The sequence below is a fragment of the Falco punctatus genome, assembly GCF_963210335.1.
Source record: "Falco punctatus genome assembly, chromosome: 5".
Classification (NCBI taxonomy): domain Eukaryota; kingdom Metazoa; phylum Chordata; class Aves; order Falconiformes; family Falconidae; genus Falco; species Falco punctatus.
In genome coordinates, this window is record NC_137584.1 from 89,002,097 (window position 1) to 89,012,299 (window position 10,203).

Sequence of the window (10,203 nt, forward strand, 5' to 3'; positions counted from 1 at the left end):
AAGCATCGTAACAGAGAGCGTGTTTCCCTGATAGTCCTTTAAACATCCTTAGCTGGATTTTTTAAAAAAAAAAAAAGACTTGCTGGTTAGCTTATTTATTATGAAGATTTGTCAGGCAGCACAGTTAAGTTAATCAGTAACCAATAAAAGATTTAAGTTCAGAGATATAAACCGGTTGATTTACTGCTCACAAAGGTTTTTGGCTTCTCAACAGGAACTCATGAAAACATGTTGCTATGGTTACTTCAGAAACCAATACCTTTTTATACCTTACTAATATATAGGAATTTGAGAGAGGAACTTATGGTTCCCAGGTACCTAGACAGTATTTTCTTTTTTATTATTATTTTTTACTTTTTTTTTTTTGCTATGCAGATATGTAGATGACTCAAAACTTGCTTTGTTTTGAAATCCCCGTGCCAACTCCAAGTTTTGGTTTACTGCTGCCGTCAGGAAAATCTGATCACTTTGCACGTGTCCCTGCCTTGTTTATAATTTTCATAATCTTCAACAAAAATGAATCTGGCCGCATTGTTTTAAAAGCAAAGGTGCCAGCCAAAGGGCACGCACGGCAGCAATGTTGTTGCATTACAATCTTCTCCAGCATGTACATCTAAAATAAGAAAATCGCAATGTCAAATACACTTCAAAATGAATATAAGCTGTCCTGCTGTCTTTCTTTTTTGTTTTGGTTTGGTTTTATCCTACTGAACATGTTACCCAACTTCACTTCGTAGCCATTCTGGTAAATGTTATGCAAGTTTTTTTCCTCTAACCGTGGTTGTGATCATCTATATGCTGAGCATGCAGTTTCGCGTCGGCACAGGCTGGCTGGAATATGCATTGCATATGATTTTCCAAATGGGTGATGTGATTGGGGTCCCAGGGTGCGATGGAGCCACAGCCAAGTTTTCAAAAGCCGCTATGTGCTCCATAGCCTTTCTGCTGTATTTTGGCGGGTATTTTTTAGGCAGCTGAAACTGCACCCAGGTTTTAGGGCATGCACCTCTATCCATCCTGGCTCAGGCCATTGATATCTCAGTATCATCAGTAATCACTCTACTTGCCTTCTGAAAAACATTTCCCAGGACATTCAGATACACGTGAAGTCCCGTGTCAGCCCAGACTGTTAATCAAACTCGTGGTCAGGTTGGTACTGCAAATGCAGTCCCTGCCCCCCAGCTCCTGCCCAGGCTTCACGGAGGGGACGGCGGCAGCGGAGCGCATGCACCGCTCTGGCCTCAGCCTACAAAGCAGTTAACGGTGTCACCCAGCATATAGATTATCAAATAAATGATGGTCAAGTGTGAATTGTGAGGTTAAAGATACTCTCTATCAAGGTGTTCTGATGACATCATCATAAACCCGGAGGGCAAAGCTCAGCTGGTTTATGATGTCACCAGAAGGCTTCTCCAGGTTGCTGCCATAGCTCATGGTCATTATTCTCTGTAACAGGAGGCGCGCATGCACCTACATCCCAGGGCTCTGATCCACATTTCATGTGCATATGGCTATTTTATATTGCAAATATATATTGTATATATGTAGTGTAAGTATCTTGCACATATATAAAAATAAAATTTACATCTATATTTCATATAGACATTAGAGAGTTATATATACACATATATATTTGTGTGTGCATGTATATAAAAGCTGTTCTCAGCCAGTGCTCACCGCCAAGGCGCAAAGCGGGGCTGGTACACCAGGCTGGCAGAGGCACAGCGGGGGACAGAGCATCTGGCCACCTCCCTGGGGAGCTGGAGCCCATACAGGATGGATGCTTGCTCTTATTTTATTTTTATTATTATTATTATTTAATTATTACTATTCGTATTATTATTATTTTGCAGAGGAGGCGCAGCTACAAAGGGTTCCAGAACCCCTACAATGACTGAAGCTGGCAGCAGCCACAAGCCATTGATCTCTGGGGGATGCTGGGTTCCCTGTACAAAGCGGCCACGCAAAGGCTGGTGCCTACCAGACAGGGGGCAAACAACCCTGGAGTAGAAAATATAGCCAGGGCACAAAACAGGTAGTAAAACAGCTGAAAACTGAAACCTCTTCCCTTGCCCCCCCCCCCCGTGTAGATTTAAAGATGGGGATCCCCTGCCCAGGACTGTGCAGCCAGCTCCTTCCTGGGGGAGGTGGCTTGCATTTATTTTCGCGGCAAGCAGGCAGGAAAGCTACATCATCTGGTGGCTTTGGCACAGCCAAAGCAGCTCACCACAGCTGGATAGCTGATCTGTGTCTTTCGCCTCACTGAGAGGCCTACCACATGCTATGAAATGCTTTAATGTCCCCTTAACATGCTGTATAAATAATTTCCGTATCCATTCAGTGGTGCTCACATGTGGTCCTTTGAAAGAGTTAAGTAAAAATTACAGTACCAATATATCTTTGAGATGAAACAATGACATTTATAGGTCATTGTAATCCACGCATTAATTAATTTTATTCCCAGCCTTCCATATGATCCATATGATGCCTCTTCAGTGCTAAATTTGGCCTACAGAGCTGTGTTCTAACAAAAAAATAAGTTTTAAAACCGGGCTCAGAGGAAGTTTATTAGTCGCTGAATATTTGAGCTGGCTCAGGAAGGGCAGGTAAATAAACCTGCATTCCTGTAGCAGGCTACGGAGCCCCTTCTGGGGGCAAACCAAGTGTGAAAGAGCTCAGCCCCTCATTGTCCAGCCGCTGCCACGGAACACGGCCGTGCAGGACCAGGGGCGAGAGATACTCCCCCCATTTCAGCTGGGGCCAGGATACGCTTGCACTTCCTCAGCTTTGGGGAGGCTGCGAAGGGGGCTGCAACGTGCCATGCAGGAAGGCACGGGATGCGGAGGGGGAGAGCGGAGCCATGTGCAGCCCTTCCCTCCACAACCAGGGAGGAGGAAAGCGCCGAGCTGCTGCTCTGGGGGAAAGGCAGCCACTGCCCCGGCGCTGGCGGGATGCAGAGCCAGCCCGTGCTTTCTTACAAGGGGAATTCCATGAAAAAGGTAAAGGATGGATTCCACCAGGACTTCCTTTTTTCCACCTTCCTCCCTCCCACGTGTTGATAATGTCCATCTCCAGCCACATCTCCCATCCCCATCCTGCCTCAGTGTCCATGCCTGAGCCCTTCTCAGGGACAGCCCTGGGGTTTTATATTTTACAGAACTCTACAATGCCAGCATGAAAAGGAGGCCTTTCAACTTTCGACCGGCAATGATTACATGTTTCATGATTTAAGGGGTTGTTCTATTAGTGATACGAGAGCCCTGATGTGATAATCTCCAATTAACAGTAAGGCACACATAAATCCCACTATGCAGCAATGGTAGTAAATTAATATGTTGTTTTTTCCCTTCGTAAAAGTAGGTTACAAGTCCTACTGCAGAGGACATAGGTACTAAGGAGACATCTGATCAGCTCAGCTCTACCACTTCAAAAAACATTTACAACTTCTTTGCATGCCTAAGGCACAGTCTCATAAGTCAAAGGTCATTACTCTTATAAAACTGATACAGAAGCTAACACCTTAGTGGCACTTTCTGCTTTCCATCGATGGGAAACAGGCACAGGGTGTATACGGCCGCTCAGGTAATCGCTCCGTTAATGGCAGGAGAACAGCTCATCTGGAAAGCCAGTCCCAATATTTTCCACATGTTTAATGATTTTTCCTGCCATTTTTACAGCACCCATTCAACCCAACACATTTCACATTCAGTTTAGTCTCTGTGTGTGTCTGCATGCGTGTAGGTATATAGGGGAAGAACAACATGAGTTCTCCGTCATCTGTAGACATACACAACTTAATGCTACAAGCAAGAGAACAAAAGGTTGGGTGATTTGGAGGATATTTACCTCGCTAAGCTAGAAATACAAAGGGCCGTATCGTCCATTAACTAGCTCTGCAGCCAGTAAAACTGCCCTGACTTAGACCAGTTGAAATATCTGACCCAGAGATTTGGAAAAGCATGGCATGTGATGAGGTTGCTGGGAAAGATCATTGAGCACTGACAGGACATATAAATACCTCAATTTCATTGAAAAATTGGTTGGAAAGCGGGTATCCAAGCACTCGCCACAAGTAGGAAGAACTTTCTCTTCTCTCCAACCTGAGTGCCCATCCATGCCATGCATGCCTTGCCTCATCGGGAGAGAAGGCAAGCAGTAGTGTCACTTAAATAACTCTAAGAACAAAATAATATTTGAATCGTAACTTCAGAAGCAGAAATTTGACAAAACCACGCTCTGAAGTAGCTACCTCTGGGAGAGGCACTGTCACATTAGGTAAGAAGATAACAAGTATCGGCAAAATACAGGGTTAGTCCATGCTCCTTCTCGGTTTCAGAATTATTGCTTTATATTTCTACTTTCTTAACAAATTATTCCATTGACACTACAAAGCAAAGGACTGAGAGTGAAGGATAATACACAAGAGAGCCCCTAGGCTGTTACTTTGGATTATAAGTATCTAATTTCAGTCATTTAAAGTAAATTCAGTTTTGTCAAAGGCTCCAGTCCAACCTATAAAACTCAGGTCCGGTGAGCATGACAGCATGCCTTGGAGGAACAGAGCTCCAAAAGGGAAAACAAACAGCTCCATTCAACTCCTTCAAAGGCCTTTTTTCATTTAACCATAACGTTAATACCAACTTTCTTTGATTATGTGTACTGTAAGAGAGTGAGTAGTTTCAGTTACAAGTTGTTTCTTACACATCTCCTCATTTTGTGGGGTTTTTACACTCCCCCGTAAAGAAACTTCCACAACTGAGCCCAATAGAGCAGCCAAGAATGAGAAAGAGAGGGAAGATAAGTTTTAGGAAAGCTTTTTTTTTCCAAGAGATGCTTAATGTCTCATTGCAACTACATGCCATTCATATTTGCACATATCTACCACACAGCCACCATGCCTATGGGAAAATAGAAAGAACAAACCAAGTCCAGCTCTCCTCCTCACTGGGGATAATTTGGGGTTACTCCCTTATTTCAGGGGACTGCTTCAAATTTCCCAATGAATTTTTCCTCTGAGCAACAACAAACAGCCATCCATAGGCCCTGGATAGCAACCAACATCCAAATTTCCTGATTTTTAGCTGCAGAAAGTACAGGCTTGACCAAGTTGCCTTTCATTAAGGATTTTAGGTCTTTGAGAGCTTTAACAAATCAGAGATTTCTGTACTCTGAATCACACAGTTCAGCCCTTCACACACTTGTAAGGTTAACCTGGTTTGGAAAGCAAACCTTCCACCAGCCCCCTCTTTGCTCTGGTCTAAGGGGAACTCCCCCAGCCAAAATTTGAGGCAGAGTATTTCAACCTGGATACGCACATTGGAAAACCTTTGGCTACATATTCATTGCATCTGAAACTGGGACTTGAGATAACTCAAGGGCTTCTCTGCCCGGAGAATATGAAGAACAAGGTCAGAGCGCTTCCCTGGAAAGCTGAGCTTAGTTGCTCTCTATTTCAGCATTCCCAGCTTTGCAGGGGAGAAAACACTGCGTATTGACATTGAATAACATTTGCTTCCGGCCTGCATAAAACTTAGTTCATAAAGATAGTTTCAAGATTTAAAAAGCAAGGAAATTTATGATTATTGTAGTTAACAATTATTTAATATTATTTTTACTATTATCGTTGAAGGGCTTTTCTAGTTTTAACAACTAAATGGTATTTAATCCTAAAGGTTGGCAAAGAATGGCAGACTACTCAAGCAACAACTCCTAAGCCACTGTGCTAAAAGCTTGTGCTTTCCTTACTCAACGATAACATGGTTTGGCGATATGGACTTGAAGAGCTTTGGAGGCCTCCATAGTAGAGCAGATATTCAGAAAAATAATGAGAATTCCCACGTTTAGATGGACTTGTGTGCATGTCTGTCTGTTCTGGTTTTGACTGGGATAGTTATTTTCTTCTTAGTAGCTGCTCCAGTACCGTGTTCTGGATTTAGTATGAGAACAATGTTGATGGCAGCAAATAAAACATCAGCGTGTTAAGTAGTGCCTACCCTAAACCAAGGACTTTCTGCTTTCCCAGGCTCTGCCAGCGAGGGTGCACAAGGAGCAGGGAGGGGACACAGCCAGGACAGCTGACCCCAACCAGCCAAAGGGAAGCTCCATACCACAGAGCATCCCGCTCGGTACGTGAACCAGCCAGGCACCGCTGGCGGACTGGCTGGGCACCGCTCAGTGGGTGCTGAGCAATTGCATTGTGCATCACTTGTTTATTTCTTTGGGGCTTTATTCCTCTCTCCCTTTCTTTCCTTTTCATTACAACTGTTGTTATTACTACTGCTGCTACTATTATTATTGTATTTTATTTCCATTATTAAATTGTTCTTATCTCAACCCATAAGTTTTACCTTTTCCCTAGTTCTCCCCTCCATCCCCCTGGGGTGGGGGTATGTGTGTGTGAGCGAGCAGCTGCGCGGTACTTAGTTGCTGGCTGGTGTTAAACCACAACAATATAATTTACACTATGCATCAGCCGAGCAGTTGGGACTTTTTGTAAAGCAGAAGCCACAGTAGTTTTAATCAAGAAACGCACTAAAAATCATTGATTATCAGCCTCACAATTTGCCTACCTAGAGGCTGGTGTGGCAGGGAGCAGGGAGGCAGGTGGGGCAGGCTGCAGTGATGTAAGGCCATAAAAAGTCCATTTGAAGCATGCCGGGGTCACGTCCGTTGCAAGGCTGCAGCCCGTGCCTCCGGGGAGGTGGGTTTATGGCACCTTCCTTTGTCTCGCCTGCCTGGCCAGGGCTTTTCTGAGGGAGACAGACATTCTTCAGCACGGATCGGGTCCTGTCTAGTCCTCTTTGGTCAGAGGTGAGTGGATGCATCGCTTGGCTGGTGATGAGGACCAAGGACCTTGCTCTGCTCTAATACAGAATGTCCTTTGGCTGACTACATGTCTCCTCACTCGAATACCGAGAAAGGCCAGATAAAATTAAAACACACAGTTATCTCTCACTCCCTCTGTTCTCAGCTTCTTCATTGCAACAGTTTCCCAGCACTCATGCTGGGAAAAACCAGGGTGCCTCTCTCGAGGGAAGGCAAGACTCCCCAGCCGCAGCATGCTGGCACACACAGCCATGCTTCCCAGTTACAGCCAAGTGTCCACGAGTCGCAATTCCCTTTCTTATTCTGTGCCAATTTTCTCTTTTCCCCCTCTCAAAAAGAGACCATCCTGAGCCGTAACCTCTCACGGAGGAGGTGTGCCCCCGGCGTGAGAACCTTTTGCCAAGGAAAAGAGCTGACCCTCCAGCACAGCACTCGCACTATACAAACAAGATAAGATGTTCTTCCAGCCCACCCCCGGGCTGGTGGCCGGGGCAGGGGGAAGGAAGCTGGGAGGGGAGCCCAGCACAGCAGGCCCTGCCGGGCTTGGGAACAGGGAGGTTAGAAGGGCTCCTTCTTCCTCCCCAGGACAAAGATCTCCACCTCGACTGCTCCCACCACATCCAGCAACGCATTCGGACAATGGCTCTCTGCAACGAGCGTGTGCAAAGCCTCAAGCTGCCACCTCCATGGGTCGGGAGGGACCTTCCCTGCTCCAGAATGAGCCATCCCTAGCTGCTCTTTCCTGGTGTAAACACCATGCTCCTTGCTGACCACCCTCCACCACAGCAGGCTCAGCGCCTGGTGGCTCCCATACCGATGGATGCCTACGCCAGCCGCGTGGCTCTGCTTGGCAGAGAGATTCGGTAAAGCACCGTGGCTCTGTCCCTGAGCAGGCATCCCACGGGAGATACACAGCAATGACAGAGAAAGCGGGTTCCTCTATGAAAAGCCTGAGCTGCACGTTGGTCACTCCCTGCCCACAATCCTAAAGCTGAGCTAAAGAGCACCTGCCTGAGCTGGTGGCTTGGCAGGGCCAGCTGAGGAGAGGAGAGCCCTTACACCCTCCAGCTGCCGTGGGACAGCATCCTCCACTACGTGAGGATGGTGGCACCAACGGAGACGTCAGTCACCCCTCATGCCACAGCTGCCAGGTTCAACAGAGATGCCAGGACAGACACTAAATGGAGCAGCCCCCTTACCTTTTTTTGCTCCTACCCCATTCCAGTACAGGGGAGGACATGGATTTGGGAGAAGAGCTGGTCGCATTTTGGCAAAAATCCCACAACAAGCACTCACTGCCTTTCAGCATCATCCTATTGAGATGCAAGTCCTGGCACTGATTCAGTGGCCAGGCAACTCCTCAGACTCAGCAGAAAGCTAAATCTGGGTCCAAACCTGGGCTCTGCCTCCTCAGCATCTCTCTAATTACTGCCAAAGAGCATCAGTGCAAGTAACAAAGTGCTAACAAGTTCCAATAAAGAAAACATTTTGTAAGAGGAGAAGGAGGTTAGGGGGAGGACTAATTTGCCAGGTAGGAGGTTTTAGTGCCATCAGGGAAGATGTTGCTACCCCTTTGTTAACAAGGCCTGTTGTTAATTCTGCTCTGGGCAAAGGGGTTTTAAGATAAGGAAGGAAAAGAAAGGAAAAAACAAAAAACAAAACAAACAAAAAAAAGCACAAGCCAGCCAGAAAAGGGAATTTAGGTGATTGTTTCCATTTCTGCTGTAGTTTGGGTAGGGCTCACAGCAAATAAATGTCGAGTCTCACTCCAGTGCTGGGACTCAAGGGTGTGTAGGACATCTGCCAGGCCAGCTTCATTACCATGCATCCCTTAAAAAAATTCCAGTGGGAAGCAGCCGGGGAGGGAGGTGGAATTCCCACTCACAGGGTCTGTGAGAGCAATGTTTTAGGAGAAACCGGGCCTCCTTCCTCATCACCAGCCTGGGGCCCCAAGCAGCTAATGCTGGCAACCCAAACCCTGGGCAGAAATTCACCTCCACAAGTCAGGGGATAAGAAGGCAAGCATCTTCCATCGATGGGGAAACTGAGGCACCCCAAGGCAGTTCATCTTCCCATCAGGCAGCGTCGCCCACCCCGGGGCTCTGCATTGCCCCTCAGCTCCACATCACTCCAGGGTGCCCTTGGAAGCTGAAATCCCATTGACTTTCAGTTCTACTTGTGCTTGGACACTTCAGGTACCCTGCAAGAGTAAGGTGGCTGCTGCATCGGGCTGAGTGACGATTAGCACATCAAAAGGCATTGAAGAGGCAAGCACGCTGTTAATTTACTCTGGTAAAAGACAGTGACAACTGTGAGGGATTTTGTCCTTTATCTCCATCCAGGACACCAGTGGGGATGGGGAAAGGGAGGGTTTTTTGGAACACAGGAGGCTTTGCAGGGGATTTCCCAGGCTTGGGAAAAAGCCTCTGCCAGAAGTTTATGTTACCAGGAACCAGGTAGGAGCCAGCCAAAGCCACCATGGCTAGATGCTGGCCAACACTAGGGACCACTGCACCTGCCTGCACACACTGCCCCAGTGCTGACATCAGCAAAGAACTGAGCATTCCCACAGCAAACTGGCTTGCAGAGGTCTAAAAGACGCTCTATCTTCTCTGAGCACTTGCCTTGCATTGGGCCTTACGACCACTCTCATCCCCCAAAAATGTAAGCTTCTGAGATTGCAATCCCCATCTGAGCCTTGTTCTCCTCCACCCCCTTCCCATATGTACGTTTGCCCAAGCACTCACTTTGATCTCTGCACAACATGGATGTCATTCAGGAAAAGTTATTGGGTGAGTCACTGGGCTGGGATCTCGCCGTCAGCTCGTCCTCTTCCAGGTAGGCTGAGGAGCAAGCAGCACAAGAGCTGCTCCAGGGGCTAAAGAGCCAAGCCCTTTATCCTGTCAGGGTCCTGAGCACCTTCAGCTGGGTTTGCCAGAAACACCAAGCTGAGAGTCAGCTGCTTGGCCTCTGCCTTAAAGAACCAGGAATTCATTTGAAGGGTTAAGCTGTGTAGAAACCTCTGCAGTATGGTTGGTTTCAAAAAGCAGTCCCCTTGCTCAAAAATCTGCTTCTCCAAGCTAGACACAATAACTGGGGAGTGGGAGTGACAACCTAAACCTCCTCTTGAACTGCCAGCTGGTGAATTCCCCATAGGAGGTATCTAACATTCCCCCCTGGAAGAAAAGACACACACACCCCTCGAAACCTGAGCAGAACCAGACCTGAGGTTAGCACCGAGAGGAGCAAGCTCATTCCTACCCCTCTCAAGTGGATGCAAGAGTTAACAAAGCAGTTCAAGCCTCCCTTCCTTCGAACTCTAATTGTTCTTTCGAGGCAAACGCATTTATTTTCTCGAGGCACCAGCCCTGCAAACCA

The 10,203-nt window shown here is 46.9% G+C and overlaps 1 long non-coding RNA gene across 18 annotated transcripts in view; it reads right to left on the reverse strand.

The window, feature by feature from the left end:
* Positions 1-9,702, reverse strand: part of LOC308064210 — a 72,240-nt gene extending 62,538 nt beyond the window's left edge. For all 18 annotated transcript variants that reach the window (XR_013928291.1, XR_013928292.1, XR_013928293.1 and 15 more), the window contains exon 1: positions 1-9,702. This exon is cut by the window's left edge. This is a non-coding gene — a long non-coding RNA (uncharacterized lncRNA).
* Positions 9,703-10,203: the final 501 nt, after the last annotated feature.